At 42.8% G+C, this 17160-nt stretch overlaps 1 protein-coding gene across 3 annotated transcripts in view; it reads left to right on the top strand.

Moving 5' to 3' along the window:
* The window catches only part of cd2ap (CD2-associated protein), a 185079-nt gene that overhangs the window by 22660 nt on the left and 145259 nt on the right, over positions 1-17160 (top strand). The window lies entirely within an intron of this gene.

Genomic DNA, 17160 nt, shown 5'->3' with positions numbered 1-17160 from the left:
TGAAGAAATTTGGATTACTAAAACTAACTTGCAGAACTGAGAGGTTTCAGAATATTTTTTCCTGTTCTTCTAACCACATGATGTAACTGTGGAAGATTTAGATAGTAATTTTTGGTGTAACTTAAAGCTATCTTTACGTACAAGAGACAGTTGTGCAGCAATATAGTGGATGCAGAAACAGGCCTTATTTAATAAAAGTGCGTACTGGGAAGTTAAGTTAACCCCGTCATGCTCTCGGGATGTTTATATTTAAACAAACTGTTGTAGAACAGTAAAAGGGAACCTGACTTCAAAGTGAGCAACAGAACATAAGGAGGAAAAATGTATGCATGTGTTTTTGCTGCAGTAAAATACCTCTTTCTAAAAGGTGGTTTTGTGTGCTAAAGCAGGACTTGTGTTTTTTGGCAACGTGACCAACTTTGGTTGAACACCAAATTATGTAGCATTACTTGGAAATTAGAACACTGAAATGGACCTTCAGCTTAACCAGTCTGTATTCATGTTTATTCTCTAGGCAAAAAGTAGTTTGAATACCATATGCCCACCATGTTCTTGTATCCTTTTATCTCCCCTTCCTTCATCCACTTAACTCATTCTTGCATCTTGTCTTTGTTTCAGTCACTAACTCTGGTAGTGCATTCCACAGCCTCACATCCCTCTGTGTAAAAACATTTCTCCAGCTCATTGTGTTAAATCTCTTGTATTTAATCTTGTATCTAAATGCCCTCATTCTAGACCCGTCAACCACTAGAAGCAATCTGTTTTTATCTTGAGTCCCATCCCTTTATAATTTTATACACCCTTATCAGATCACTCAGTAATCTCCTCTATTCTAAGAAAACAGTCCTAATTATTGGTCTTTTCTCATTTTTATATTTCCTCTTACTAAGCAGCATCCCTGCGAATCTGTGCTGTACCCTTTGCCTCTATCCTTCCTATAGTATGGTGCCCAAAACTGCACACAGTAATGCAACTGCAATCCACTAAGCGTTTATATAGATTCACCATTGCATCTCAACTTTCATATTCTATACCTCTTTCCTTAAAACCCTGTATTGCATCAGCTTTTTTATGGCCGTATCCATTTGAGGATAATATGAACTCAGAGGGCATGAAGGGAGCTCTGAGTGAAACTAGAGAATTATGTCAATTCAGAGCTCGGGCAGGGGTTGCGGGGGAGGGATGATGGTGGGAATCTGGACAGAGGTTTGGTTGATGGGGAGGGGGGAAGCAGCAGAGGCAGCTAAATGGATGGTCTCAATCCTTGTTGCAAAGAAATCCATGAGCGACATACACTTGGAGTTGAAGTGATAATTAACAATTTGGGGGTGGGAAGAATTGTTTTATTGGGTAGAGTTTCATCTGGCAGTTTAATTTCTCCAGTATAAAACACAGCCTTCAAGAAGTTCATAAACACATTACTAGTATTTTGTTTGAACTTCAAGTGCAATCCATTGTTCATTCCATGTCCTGTACATACCATTAGTGAATCAAAATCACCAACTGGGAGAAATGGGAAGGCAATATCCTTTTAAGACGTCTTGATATCCTACAATGGGGATTCTCTCATCCTGTTCTGTGCCTTGTATATTGATGCCTCAGATGTCTATTCTTTTGCTATTGCCTACTTTAGGTACAATTATATGCCCCGCTTGCACTGGGAAGTGTGAAGAGTTAGAAATGCAGAAAAGGCAGAGTCAGTTGACATTGTGTTACTGTGGTGTAACAGCTGTGAAAATAAAGATACTGAATGTATGACTAGGTGTCACATTTTTGAGATCTGTGCCAATTTGACCGTGGAGGGATTTCCGTGTAATTTATATTAAGATATTGCTATTAAATAAAATTTGGCACATGAGGGTTTTGTTAGTACATTACTGTACATTTGTTAGTACATTACTGAGAGAAATTGCATCCAGTATTAGAGTGGCTTTCTTTTATTGAGCTCAGCAGGAATCCTAGCTTGCCAGACAATGTGTTGCCACGACCCTTGCCCCCAAGGGGTAGGGGCTTGTAGTTTTGATCGACAATGTAATAAGCCAATCTTTGATACAAAGCTGAGGGGGAGATAAGAAGCCAAGTCATTGGCTTCCTCTCTGCTTGGAAAAGAAGTCAAATCCTCTAACTCTGGTTTTTGAAAGAGAGAGCGAAAGCTCTCTCTTTCCCTCAAGTTAAAACCAGTCAGTTAGTTAATATGGACTGTAAAAGTAAAGCCAAGCCTTCAATCAGGGCTAAACTTGCATAATATTTTTGATAGGAGCAATAGGAACTAGATTGAATTACACTGATAACTATACTATTTATTCATCTATTGCATGTAAAACAAACCAATCTTTTGGTTTACAGTTGGCCTTCTCTACAAGGTACTTATCAATCTGCCTTCTGGAAGATGGCCGATATCCATGTGTAACATGTGTAAGATAACAGTATCCAGTACACGCAAGAAGGGTCTTATTGTTATGGGAAGTAAAGATAAACTGATCATAGAATCATATGAAGCAGTCTGTGCCTGCATGCAGCAAGACCTGGACAACATCCAGGCTTGGGCTGATAAGTGGCAAGTAACATTCGCACCAGACAAGTGCCAGGCAATGACCATCTCCAACAAGAGAGAGTCTAACCACCTCCCCTTGACATTCAATGGCATCACCATCACCGAATCCCTCACTATTAACATCCTGGGGTCACCATTAACCAGAAACTTAACTGGACCAGCCACATAAATACTGGCTACAAGAGCAGGTCAGTGGCTGGATATTCTGCGGCGAGTGACTCACCTCCTGACTCGCCAAAGCCTTTCCACCATCTACAAGGCACAAGTCAGGAGTGTGATGGAATACTCTCCACTTGCCTGGATGAGTGCAGCTCCAACAACACTCAAGAAGCTTGACACCATCCAGGACAGTGGCTGCGGTGTGTGCCGTCCGCGGGATGCGCTGCAGCGGCTTGCCGGGACTACTTTGGCGGCGCCTCCCGGGGCCGCGGCCTCAGCCACCTAGGGGGACGGGGGCGGCGGGTCGCGCGCAGTCCCGACTTGGAGGTGTGTCGCCGTTCCTTCATCGTCGCTGGGTCGGGATCCTGGGGCTCCCTGCCTAGCGGCGCTGAGGGAGGGCCTTCACCGCGCGGATTGCAGCGGTTCGGGGGGCGGCTTACCACCGCCTTCTCTGGGGTGATTGGGGATGGGTGGTGAGTGCTGGCCTTCCTAGCGACGCCCACGTCCCATGAACGAACAAAAAAAACCTTAGCTCCTTCCACCAGCTCCTAGCGAGGGAATTGTTTCTTCAAAGGTTCACTAAGTTGATTCCGGGTATGGAAGGGTTGTCTTATGAGGAAAGATTGAACAGGTTGGGTCTGTACTCATTGGAGTTTAGAAGAATGAGAGGAGATCTTATTGAAACATACAATATTCTGAGGGGACTCGATAGGGTAGATGCTGCGAGGATGTTGCCCCTCCTGGGGGAATCTAAAACTAGGGGCATAGTCTCAGAATAAGGGGTCGCCTGTTTAAGACTGAAATGAGGAGGAATTTCTTCTCCCAGAGGGTTGTGAATCTTTGGAATTCTTTACCCCAAAAAGCTGTGGAGGCTGAGTCATTGTATACATTCAAGGCTGAGTTAGACAAATTTTTGATCAGCAAGGGAGTCGAAGGATATGGGGAAAGGGCAGGAAAGTGGAGTTGAGGTAAAAATCAGATCAGCCATGATCTCATTAAATGGCGGAGCAGGCTCGAGGGGCCGAATGGCCTACTCCTGCTCCTATCTCTTATGGTCTTATATGTGGCGGACATGGGGTCTGCTTACAGGAACATCCACTGACACTGGTGCTGGCTAGTGCAGGCCTGAGATTTGTAACACTAGAATAATTTTATTTTTAAATATTTGCCCTGCAACTCTTGCCTGGGAAAGAATCATTGCACAATATATATTGATGCAGTACCAATCTGATTGCCTGTTGATTCATCTCTACAATCGCAAAGGTACCATTTACAAGGTGCACTGCAGCAACTCGCCAAGGCTTCTTTGACAGCACCTCCCAGACTTAGAAGGACAAGGACAGCAGGTGCGTTGGAACACCACCACCTGCATGTTCCCCTCCAAGTCACATGCCATCCCGACTTGGAAATATACCACCATTCCTTCATCGTCACTGGGTCAAAATCCTGGAACTCCCTTCCTAACAGCACTGTGGGAGAACCTTCACCACACGGACTGCAGTGGTTCAAGAAGGCGGCTCACCACCACCTTCTCAAGGGCAATTGGGGATGGGCAATAAATGCTGGCGTTGCCAGCGACGCCCACATCCCATGAATGAATGAATTTTTAAAAAAGCAGTTCTCCATTGTAGCAAAATAGTGTCTGTGTAAATTGTGTGAAAACATGCCCAAAAATGTAGAGATGACTTTTTTTCTTAATTTTCTCCTTTTTTTTTTAAGCCATGCTCCCTTCCTGACAGCATTGACTCATTGCCAAGTTATGGTTCCACAGTACTGATTGCTTTCTGGTACCTCACAGTACCCACTATTAAATATGTGTGGTTTCAAAAGAACTATCATTTTGTACAGCACCTTTCGCATCTTTGCCCTCTGCCTCACTCTTTGCATTCCCTTGAGTTGGTGTACGTGGGATGGTGGTTGAATAAATGTGTTGTGACAAAGTTGGTGAATCAGGTGCAGGAATGGGCAGTGTCGAGGAGGAGAGGATGGAGGCCAAGCTGCTTGTCAGTTTCTTCTTTCTGTAAACACCAGCACCTGTAGGGGATATTAAGGTTATTCATCTTAGGAGGGTGCACTCTTAATTGTGATTCAGATGTAATTTGAGTAATATTCAGAATGGATGACAACTCTAAGCACTCCATTCTATTGCCAGCCTGAATCTAACCACTCTCCTCCATCTCCTACCGCTTCTCCACATCTCCCGAGGAATCCTAGAGCTTCCCCCTTGTGCTTACTTAACAGTTGATGGTTGCCATTCCCCCCTCCATGTTTTGCTGCTGATTATGGTGATATTAATTAAAAGTTGAGTTTCACCCAACTGTTTGCAGACATTCCACTGTGATGATTCTTTCAGATGCAGACTATGCAGAAATCTCGTCACTTTTCGCTTAAACACTCTTAAGTAGGATAAGGATCAGTGGACTGGTGAGAGGGGGATGTGTGATTAGTAGAGATAGTGAGGTCTCGCATTCATATTAGATGTCTCCTTCATCTCTTAATTTACACTACATGGACATGGATGGTGTGGAGTGAGTCATACCTCCAGCATTATTTCAGGATCTGCAGGAGTACTTGTGGCTTCATTCACCATGGCCATAAGAAATAGGAGCAGTAGTAGGCCATATGGCCCCTCGAGCGCCATTCAATAAGATCATGGCTGATATTCTGCCTCCACTTTCCCGCCCTATCCCCATATCCCTTGATTCTCTTAATGTCCAAAAATGTATCGATCTCAGTCTTGAATATAGAACAGTTACAGCACAGAAGGAGGCCATTCGGCCTGTCAAGTGCGTGCTGGCTCTCTGCAAGAGCAGTCCAGCTAGTCCCACTTCCCTGCCGTTCCCCTGTAGCCCTGCAAAATGTTTTATTTCAAGTACTTATCCAATTCCCTTTTGAAAGCCACAATTGAATCTGCCTCCACCACCCCCTCAGGCAGTGCATTCCAGATCACAACCACATGCTGTGTAAAAAAAAAAGTTCCTCACGTCGCCTTTGGTTCTTTTGCCAATCACGTTAAACCTGTGTCCTCTGGTTCTCGACCCTTCTGCAAAGGGAACAGTTTCTCTCTATCTACTGTATAGACCCCGCATGCATTTGAATACTTCTGTCAAATCTCCCCTCAACCTTCTCTGCTCTAAGGAGAACAACCCCAGCTTCTCCAGTCTATCCACGTAACTGAAGTCCCTCATCCCTGGAACTATTCCAGTAAATCTTTTCTGCACCCTCTCTAAGGCCTTCACATCCTTCTGAAAGTGTGGTGCCCAGAATTGAACACAATACTCCAGCTGAGGCTGAACCAATGTTTTATAAAGGTTCATCGTAACCTTCTTGCTTTTGTAATATATTCAAGGACTGAGCATCCACAACTGTCTGAGGTATAGAATTCCAAAGATACATAACCCTCTGAATGAAGAAATTTTTCCTCATTTCAGTCCTAAATGGCTGGCCGACCCCTTAACTTGAGACTATGATCCCTACTTCTTGACTCTCCGGCCAGGGGAAACAGCCTCTCAGCATTTATCCTGTTAAGCCCTCTCAGAATCTTATACATTTCAATGGGATCATCTCTCCTAAATTTCAGAGCATATAGGCCCATGCGTTTCAATCTTTCCTCATTGGACAACCCTCTCATCCCAGGAATCAATCTAGTGAACCTTCGTTGCACTCCCTGTAAGGCAAGTGTATCCTTCCTTAGGTAAGGAGACCGAAACTGTACACAATACTCCACGTGTGGTCTCACCAGAGCCCTATATAATTGCAGCAAGACGTCCTTACTCTTATTCTCCAAACCCCTTGCAATAAAGGATAACACACCATTTGCCTTCCTAATTGCTTGCTGTACCTGCATGTCAGCTTTTTGTGGTTAGTCTACTAGGACACTCAAATCCCTCTGAACACCAACATTTCTTAGTGACTCACCTTTTAAGAAATACTGTGCTTTTCTATTCCTCTCACCAAAGTGGATAATTTCACATTTCCCCACATTATACTCCATCTGCCACTTTCTTGCTGACTCACTTAACGCATCTATATCCCTTCACAGTTTACTTTCCCACCTGGCTTTGTATCACCAGCACACTTGGATATATTACACTCTGTCCCCTCATCTAAGTCATTGATATATATTGTAAATAGCTGATGCCCGAGCACTGATCCTTGCGGCATCCCACGAGTTACAACCTGCTGACCTGAAAATGACCCATTAATCCTGTTCTGTTTTCTGTCTGTTCATCAATCCAAGCTCATATATTACCCCCCAATCCCAAGAGACCTAATCTTGTGTAACAACCTCTTGTGTGGCACCTTGTTGAATGCCTTTTGAAAACCCAAATATATTACGTCCACTGGATCCCCTTTATCTACCCTGCCAATTACACCCTCAATAAACTCAGATTTGTCAAACACTATTTCCTTTCATAAAACCATTGACTCTGCCTAATCATATTATGATTTTCTAAGTGCCCTGTTACCGCGTCCTTAATAATAGATTCTAGCATTTTCCCTACTACTGATGTCAGGCTAACTGGCCTGTAGTTCCCTGTTTTTTCTCTCTCTCCCTCCCTCTCTCTCTCTCGAATAGTGATGTTACATTTGCTACCTTCCAATCCATTCTAGAATCTAGGGAATTCTGTAAGATCAAAACCAATGCATCCACTATCTCTGCAGCCACCTCTTTTAAAACCCTAGGATATAGGCCATCAGGGCCAGAGGATTTGTCAGCTTTTACTCCCATTAATTTCTCTAGTACTTTTTCTTTACTAATCTTAATTACTTTAAGTTCCTCACTCTCATTAGACCCTTGGTTCCCCACTATTTCCAGTATGTTTTTTGTGTCTTCTACTGTGAAGACAGATACAAAATATTTGTATAACATCTCTGCCATTTCACTATTCCCCATTATAATTTCTCCTGTCTCTGCCTCTAAGGGACCCACGTTTACTTTTGCTAATCTCTTCCTTTTTACATACTTGTAGAAGCTCTTACAATCTGTTTTTATATTTCTTGCTAGTTTACTCTCATTCAGTTTTCTCCTTTTTTATCAATTTCTTGGTCATCCATTGCTGATTTCTAAAATCCTCCCAATCCTCAGGCTTACTACTCTTTTTGGCAACATTGTAAGCCGCTGTTAATCTAATAGTATCCTTCTCTAGTTAGCCAGGGTTGGATCACTCTTCCCGTGGAGTTTTTATTCTTCAAGGGAATGTATATTCATTAAGAATTATGAATTATTTCTTTAAATGTTTGCCAACCACATGCCAACCAAAATGTTTCTGGCACTGCATTGCTATTCATGGGGTGGTTGTGGTGACATTGTGTAAGGTGGCCATTTCTGTTCTTGCCTTAATCCTATTCAACTTAAAGTACTGTGGCAATATTTCAACAAAATGGATGTCCAACAGTTTTTAACGCCATTCTATTGGTAGACCATTTCTTAAGACTTGGGTGGCGGAATGAACAAAATAACTAATGAAGTTGATTCTTACCAGTGATTTAATTAATAGTTGCACTAAACTTAAGAGTGGAAAGCTGAGTTTGTTTATTAGTCTTACCATATTTTTCATTTACTTGCATTCTTAATTGGTAAAAATTAATCTTAATAGTGCTGCTGTAGTAAATATAGTAATGAAGCTCCCATAGTATAGCAGAACTTGATGCCAAGATGACATTGCACATGAAATTATAAATTTATCTCTTTTTTTTGTTGAGATTAATAGCAGCAACCACTGATGTATATTTTGGTATTTAAATATTCTGCACCTATTCTGCCTTGTTTTCAATCAGCTGTGAAAACATTATCATTGTAATCATTTGGTCAAAAGTTGCTGTGATGTTTTGGATGTTTGATAAATCAACAACAACTTGCATTTATATAGCACCTTTAACGTCGTGAAACGTCCCAAGGCGCTTCACAGGAGTGTTATCAAGCAAAATTTGACACTGAGCCCCATGAGATATTCGGATAGCAAAGAGGTAGGTTTTAAGGAGGTAAGAGAGGTGGAGAGGTTTAGGGAGGGAATTCCAGAGCTTAGGACCTAGGCAGCTGAAGGCATAGCTGCCAATGGTGGAGCGATTAAAATTGGGGATGCGCAAGAGGCCAGAATTGGAAGAGCGCAGAGACCTTTGAGGGTTGTAGAGCTGGAAGAGGTCACAGAGATGGGGAGGGGTGAAACCATAGAGGGATTTGGGAAAAAAGGGTGAGAATTTGAAAAGTGAATTTTAAAATTGTGAAACTCTTAACTCAATAAATGGATAGTGCTATATATTTTTTTTGGCTTTGGTCATGCAAATTGTTTGTTCAATCTGTTTCGATATTTATAAAAAGTAAGATGATTTCCTAGAAGATGGTGTCAAACTGAAACTTGACATTTCATTTGCTTTTTTGAAAAATTATTCTTGTTCGGGCTGAGGGGGCAGATTGGAGATTTGTTGCAGGCATTTGCTGCTTTTATAATAGGTCATGTTGGCGATTGCCCTGAATAAATTGCCTCCTCTTTCCTTTGTTTTTCCAATATTGGTCACCACCAATACCATCTTCTCTTGTAGAAACTCCTACTATTACTCAGGCTGCTACTTCTGCTATTGCCAAATCTTATTCAACTTAAAATGATGTAGGAAGGAATCCAAACCACACGTATGCATCATGTTGAAAAGATTACATTTTTTTGTTGTTGCTTCGTTGATGAGGTAGAAATATTTTTTTTTCAACTGAAGTTTCCACAGACCTGGGCTTGTTTAAATATTTTATGTTGTTGCCTTCAGAAACGTAGCTTGCATAAGATTTGGTACAAGATCTCCCAATAACTGCCCAGTTTGTTTGGAAAGAAGCTGAGCCGTAGAGCCAGGGATATCATAGGTTCAATCTGTGATAATTGCTAGGTGAGTTGGTCTTGGTAGCGGCAGTGGGAGGAGGACAACACTTGGCCTCAGCGCTCCTGGATTAGGGAGTGAAAAATCAGCCATGGCTTCCTCTCCTGATCTAGTGATCCATGCTATAAGTGTGCAAGTGTAGACGTTGGGTGAGGACAGAATCAAAGTTGCCAGTGATGCCCCTACAGTTAAATAACCCGTTGACACATGAATGATGACCACTTTGCTCTCCACTACTTAGCCAATCAGTACTCATGAAATCGTATCCACAACAAGAAAGCAATGGCTTTAGAAGCAGAGAAGGGAGAAAACTGGTGAGAACATATTTTAAAAATAGAAATTGTACTAGAATCCCTATGGTAGTGCCTTAATACAGACTTTATTGATAGTAAAACAAGTTTACATTTCCTCTTCAGTGATTAGATCACTTACTATAAAGCTGTCTTGGTGGATTAAGGCGACAGCAGAGGTGGTTACACTAACATCATGTGTTCTGACACATTGTGGCCTGCTTTGCCATAACTAACTGAAGGATAGTCTTGGTCTTTTGCTTATTGTTGCATCTCACGGGGACTTGATTAGAAATTTGATTACATAATGGACATCTGAGCAAGTGGATTTTTGGGCAGGACAAAATAAACTTCATCCAGAAGAAAGACATTGTCTTCACATCACAAATATTGGATCTTTTAAAGACGCTACCATTCCATCACTGAAACTAAATTTATGAAAGTTACTTTTGAAAAATGTCATACCACATCATATTGGCCCAGAATTTGCTGTAGCCAGTCAACGAACGGCGCCCACTGTTAGTTAGACTTGCCCTGGTCTGTTTAATTTCCATGAGATCTTGCACTGGAAGTTGCTGTAAGTGGGCGATGAAAATGGCACAGCGCCCACTACAGAGCATCTGGGATCAGTGAGAACTGGGCAAGTAACTTTGTAGCTCCGTAACCAATTAGTTTTAAGGATTGTTAAAAGAACAGCGCAGAGTCTGAACCAGGAAGTGTAAGTTACAATAGTAAATTCAATATTTCAATCAGGTACAGAAAGAGAAATAAAGGGAGGAAGGAAAGATTGGATTGAGAGAGAAAAAAGAAACAAAAAAAAAAGTTTAATTTTTATTAAAAATCTCTAACAGTTAAAACCTGAAGGAATGAGACTCCACGCTTGCAATAGTTAATTTTCAGTGCCAGAGAAGTTGACAGGCAGTAATTAAAACTTACCACACCATTAAAAAGAGTACTTAGACTGAAATGGACAAGCCCTAACTTTCTGTGGTGACTAGTTTGAATCTACCATATAATACAGGAACTGCACGCAGTTAAATGCATTTGAAAGGTGAGTCAGACAGCGAGATGCAGTTTTCGCAAAGCTAATGGCGGAGTGGCGCATTTCAGACAGCAACTTCCGGATTTTCACGGTTAACTGCGCATCTGCCCTCACCTGCAGTTGTTGTGTGATTTACGCACAAATAACAGTGAGCGCGGTTAGCCTCACTATTATTTTGACAGCCAATTCTATGTCATACAATTGATGTTACCTACATAACACCTTCAATGCAATCTGCAAGAACAGTTCTTTACAATGAACACAATTTGACTCTCAAATGTGCTACCCGCTGACTTGGCAGGAGGTTTTTTCACAAGTGCTGCTCATCTTAAGTCATGCAGTAGAATTTTATGGTTATGTCCTAATGTGCATAACTGCAAGTTGGATTGTTGCCAGTGGCAAAGTGTACTTGTTTAGGCTGTAACAAAGGCTGGTTGTTGTATTTGAGATAGCCGTCTCATTGCATCGTATATGCCAGATAGGGACTTTTTTCCAGAAATTCATTGTCTATTTTTAAAAAAAGAGTGGGTAATAATTGCCAGACCTTTGTTTTAGAATCTACTATCCCATCAGGTTGTGTTTCATCTTCCAAGATAGGGGGAAAAAATGATGCATTATGTATATGAAACAGGTGGTTTCTTTATTCTTTCGTGCTGTGAGAAAATTGTTTAAGGGTATTTTCCTGTCACTATCGTGTGTCTTTTTTTTGCTTTTTACTGTTCTTCAGGAGTTCTGCTTGATTTCATTGTCCACTTCACTTTTACACTTGCCTCCAATAGCAGCTGTAATGTTAATGGTAAACTGGCAATGTAAATAAAGAGGCGATGATGCAGACCATCAAAAGACATGGTTCTGGTTGACCTCCCTGATAGCAACATAAATGTTTGTGACTGCTGATTGGCTGAGCTGCTAAGTTCCACAAACCTCCCTGTAAAGGCTGTGAAGCAGCTTTGTTGTCACCAGCCCATATGGACCTTAGCTTCCCCCCCAAAAAAACAGTGGAGAAAGCAGTGGCCTTTGGGGACTAGTTACTGTTTGCAACTTTAAAACAGCTGTGAAGTTGTTTAACTGGGGATCTGCATTCTTTTGAAACCTGACAGTTTAAGGGAGCTCCAGCAAATATTGCAGTCCAATCTATTCAGTACATAGAAATGTTAATACGTAATGCATGTTAATTCCTTTGATTTCTGGTTTCGCTATAGGGTTCCAGCTATTAGATGGGATGTAGACTCTTTATGTTCAGGATGTCTTCAGAAAAAATGTTAATGGTTGCATCTTGTTACATCTTGGAGCTCTAAATTTGCACATCGTAATATTTTCTTTGTTGGCATTTGTTTAGTTCCGATCTAATTCCTGGTGACAAACATCTCTGTGCCAGCTCCCAGTGTTTACATTAGTAAATCCACCTCCCTTATCTCGGCAGCAGAATCTTAGACCCAGTTTTTTTTTGCTGGGAACTGGATTTAATGGTGTAAAAGTTGGGAGGTAGCTCATGGATGCCATAGTCTGACCTAAACAAGCACCATTATAAAAGCAGCTTATAATACATGTAGGATGATTAAAAGTTTTGGTTTTTAGCAAATTAGACAGTAATCCCGGGACCTGGGTCGGTGTCAGAATTGTTTTAGCCACTTTAATTGTGCTATTTATTGATTGCTTGATTCTAATTGCAAACATGAGCTGAATCATGCTCCTGTTTGCTGGTATAAATGTTGCAAATTAAGCTATTTGGAATGAGCAAAATAAATGTTTTTTAATTATCTGAATGTGAAATTTCTAACTGAATAGACAGTGGTGTGCTCCACAGCATAACATTTTGGATTGGATTGTTTTACCAACATGAGGAAGAAGACCCATGTCATGTTCCTCTTGTGGGATGTGGGAATTCAGGGATCCTTCCTGTGTCCCTGGTTCCTTCACCTGCGGGAAGTGTGTCTAGCTGCAGCTACTGTTTGACCGCTTGACTGCTCTGGAGCTGCGGATGGACTCACTTTGGGGCATCCGCGATGCTGAGGAAGTCGTGGATAGCACGTTCAGTGAGTTGGTCACACCACAGATAAAAATTACTGAGGGAGATAGTGAATGGGTGACCAACAGACAGAGGAAGAGTAGGAAGGCAGTGCAGGGGTCCCCTGCGGTCATCTCCCTCCAAAACAGGTATACCATTTTGGATACTGTTGGGGGAGATGGCTCACCAGGGGATGGTGACAGCGGCCAGGTTCATGGCACCGTGGCTGGCTCTGCTGCACAGGAGGGCAGGAAAAAGAGTGGCAGAGCTATAGTGATAGGGGGCTCGATTGCAAGGGGAATAGACAGGCGTTTCTGCAGGCGCAACCGAGACTCCAGGATGGTATGTTGCCTCCCTGGTGCAAGGGTCAGGGATGTCTCTGAGCGGCTGCAGGACGTTCTGGAGGGGGGAGGGTGAACAGCCAGTTGTCGTGGTGCATATAGGGACCAACGATATAGGTAAAAAACGGGATGAGGTCCTACAAGCTGAATTTAGGGAGTTGGGAGTTAAACTAAAAAGTAGGACCTCAAAGGTAGTAATCTCAGGATTGCTACCAGTGCCACGGGCTAGTCAGAGTAGGAATGACAGGATAGTTAGGATGAATACGTGGCTTGAGCGATGGTGCAAGAGGGAGGGATTCAAATTCCTGGGCCATTGGAACTGGTTCTGGGGGAGGTGGGACCAGTACAAATTGGACGGTCTGCATCTGGGCAGGACTGGAACCAATGTCCTAGGGTTTAAACTAATGTGGCAGGGGGATGGGAACCGATGCAGGAAGCCAGTGGGAAGTAAAGTGGTGACAGAAACAAAAGGCAGTAAGGGAGAGTGTACAAAACATGACCGGACAGATGGTCTGAGAAAGCAGGGCAAAGACCAAGGGAAGTCTAGATTAAACTGCATTTATTTCAATGCAAGAAGTCTGATGGGCAAGGCAGATGAACTCAGGGCATGGATGGGTACATGGGACTGGGATGCTATAGCTATTACTGAAACATGGCTAAGGGAGGGGCAGGACTGGCAGCTCAATGTTCCAGGGTACAGATGCTATAGGAAAGATAGAGCAGGAGGTAAGAGAGGAGGGGGAGTTGCGTTCTTGATTAGGGAGAACATCACGGCAGTAGTGAGAGGGGATATATCCGAGGGTTCGCCCACTGAGTCTATATGGGTAGAACTGAAAAATAAGAAGGGAGAGATCACTTTGATAGGATTGTACTACAGACCCCGAAATAGTCAACGGGAAATTGAGGAGCAAATATGTAAGGAGATTACAGACAGCTGCAAGAAAAATAGGGTGGTAATAGTAGGGGACTTTAACTTTCCCAACATTGACTGGGACAGCCATAGCATTAGGGGCTTGGATGGAGAGAAATTTGTTGAGTGTATTCAGGAGGAATTTCTCATTCAGTATGTGGATGGCCCGACTAGAGAGGGGGCAAAACTTGACCTCCTCTTGGGAAATAAGGAAGGGCAGGTGACAGAAGTGTTAGTGAGGGATCACTTTGGGACCAGTGATCATAATTCCATTAGTTTTAGGATAGCTATGGAGAATGATAGGTCTGGCCCAGAAGTTAAAATTCTAAATTGGGGAAAGGCCAATTTTGATGGTATTAGACAGGAACTTTCAGAAGCTGATTGGGAGAGTCTGTTGGCAGGCAAAGGGACATCTGGTAAGTGGGAGGCTTACAAAAGTGTGTTAACCAGGGTTCAGGGTAAGCACATTCCTTATAAAGTGAAGGGCCAGGCTGGTAGAAGTAGGGAACCTTGGATGACTCGGGAGATTGAGGCCCTAGTCAAAAAGAAGAAGGCGGCATATGACATGCATAGGCAGCTGGGATCAAGTGGATCCCTTGAAGAGTATAGAGATTGCCGGATTAGAGTTAAGAGAGAAATCAGGAGGGCAAAAAGGAGACATGAGATTGCTTTGGCAGATAAGGCAAAGGAGAATCCAAAGAGCTTCTACAAATACATAAGGGCAAAAGAGTAACTAGGGAGAGAGTAGGGCCTCTTAAGGATCAACAAGGTCATCTATGTGCGGAACCACAAGAGATGGGTGAGATCCTAAATGAATATTTCACATCGGTATTTACGGTTGAGAAAGGCATGGATGTTAGGGAACTTGGGGAAATAAATAGTGATGTCTTGAGGAGTGTACATATTACAGAGAGGGAGGTGCTGGAAGTCTTAACGCGCATCAAGGTAGATAAATCTCCGGGACCTGATGAAATGTATCCCAGGACGTTATGGGAGGTTAGGGAGGAAATTGCGGGTCCCCTAGCAGAGATATTTGAATCATCGACAGCTACAGGTGAGGTGCCTGAAGATTGGAGGGTAGCAAATGTTGTGCCTTTGTTTAAGAAGGGCGGCAGGGAAAAGCCTGGGAACTACAGACCGGTGAGCCTGACATCTGTAGTGGGTAAGTTGTTAGAGGGTATTCTGAGAGACAGGATCTACAGGCATTTGGAGAGGCAGGGACTGATTAGGAACAGTCAGCATGGTTTTGTGAGGGGAAAATCATGTCTCACGAATTTGATTGAGTTTTTTGAAGGGGTAACCAAGAAGATAGATGAGGGCTGTGCAGTAGACGTGGTCTACATGGACTTTAGCAAAGCCTTTGACAAGGTACCGCATGGTAGGTTGTTACATAAGGTTAAATCTCACGGGATCCAAGGTGAGGTAGCCAATTGGATACAAAACTGGATTGACGACAGAAGACAGAGGGTGGTTGTAGAGGGTTGTGTTTCAAACTGGAGGCCTGTGACCAGTGGTGTGCCTCAGGGATCGGTGCTGGGTCCGCTGTTATTTGTTATTTATATTAATGATTTGGATGAGAATTTAGGAGGCATGGTTAGTAAGTTTGCAGATGACACCAAGATTGGTGGCATTGTGGACAGTGAAGAAGGTTATCTAGGATTGCAACGGGATCTTGATAAATTGGGCCAGTGGGCCGATGAATGGCAGATGGAGTTTAATTTAGATAAATGTGAGGTGATGCATTTTGGTAGATCGAATCGGGCCAGGACCTACTCCGTTAATGGTAGGGCGTTGGGGAGAGTTATAGAACAAAGAGATCTAGGAGTACAGGTTCATAGCTCCTTGAAAGTGGAGTCACAGGTGGATAGGGTGGTGAAGAAGGCATTCAGCATGCTTGGTTTCATTGGTCAGAACATTGAATACAGGAGTTGGGATGTCTTGTTGAAGTTGTACAAGACATTAGTAAGGCCACACTTGGAATACGGTGTACAGTTCTGGTCACCCTATTATAGAAAGGATATTATTAAATTAGAAAGAGTGCAGACAAGATTTACTAGGATGCTACCGGGACTTGATGGTTTGACTTATAGGGAGAGGTTGGATAGACTGAGACATTTGTCCCTGGAGAGTAGGAGGTTTAGGGGTGATCTTATAGAAGTCTATAAAATAATGAGGGGCATAGATAAGGTAGATAGTCAAAATCTTTTCCCAAAGGTAGGGGAGTCTATAACGAGGGGTCATAGATTTAAGGTGAGAGGGGAGAGATACAAAAGGGTCCAGAGGGGCAATTTTTTCCCTCAAAGGGTGGTGAGTGTCTGGAACGAGCTGCCAGAGGCAGTAGTAGAGGCGGGTACAATTTTGTCTTTTAAAAAGCATTTGGACAGTTGCATGGGTAAGATGGGTATAGAGGGATATGGGCCAAGTGCAGGCAATTGGGACTAGCTTAGTGGTATAAACTGGGCGACATGGACATGTTGGGCCGAAGGGCCTGTTTCCATGTTGTAAACTTCTATGATTCTGAGAAACACGAGTGCCCCAAACTGAGCCTGTCTTTTGGCCTGGTCGCTTTCAAGTTGTTTTAATTTGACTTCAGTTAGGCTTCTCTTCTCATTATTACAAAATGATGCTGAGAAAAAGTGACAAATGGAGGGTTGTCGAGGGAAGCTGCATAGGTGGTTTTGGACTGTTGTATTACTTTTCCAGCTCCATTTTGGAATGATGCAAAGGCGAGCAGCTTTGAAGGTATCAACTGGAAGCAGACTGATCGCATCTGTATTTTTCTTTTTGCAACTGCAGCCATAGTTTTGTTCTTGTCGCCCCACAGTATAAATGTAGCACTTTTATCTGTCCTGACTGTAAACAATTCAGAGATGTGTTGAGTTTGCCTTCCCCCATGTTGGTACATGGAGTTCCACTGTGCTGTGGGAATGGATTACAAGGTCACAGGCTAAGTAGTTTGCAGTTACAAATGGAATCTGATTATCAACGA

This window comes from Heptranchias perlo, chromosome 5 (genome assembly GCF_035084215.1).
Source record: "Heptranchias perlo isolate sHepPer1 chromosome 5, sHepPer1.hap1, whole genome shotgun sequence".
NCBI lineage: Eukaryota > Metazoa > Chordata > Chondrichthyes > Hexanchiformes > Hexanchidae > Heptranchias > Heptranchias perlo.
Note: the sequence above shows the minus strand (reverse complement) of the source record. Positions and strands in the feature narration are given on the sequence as shown.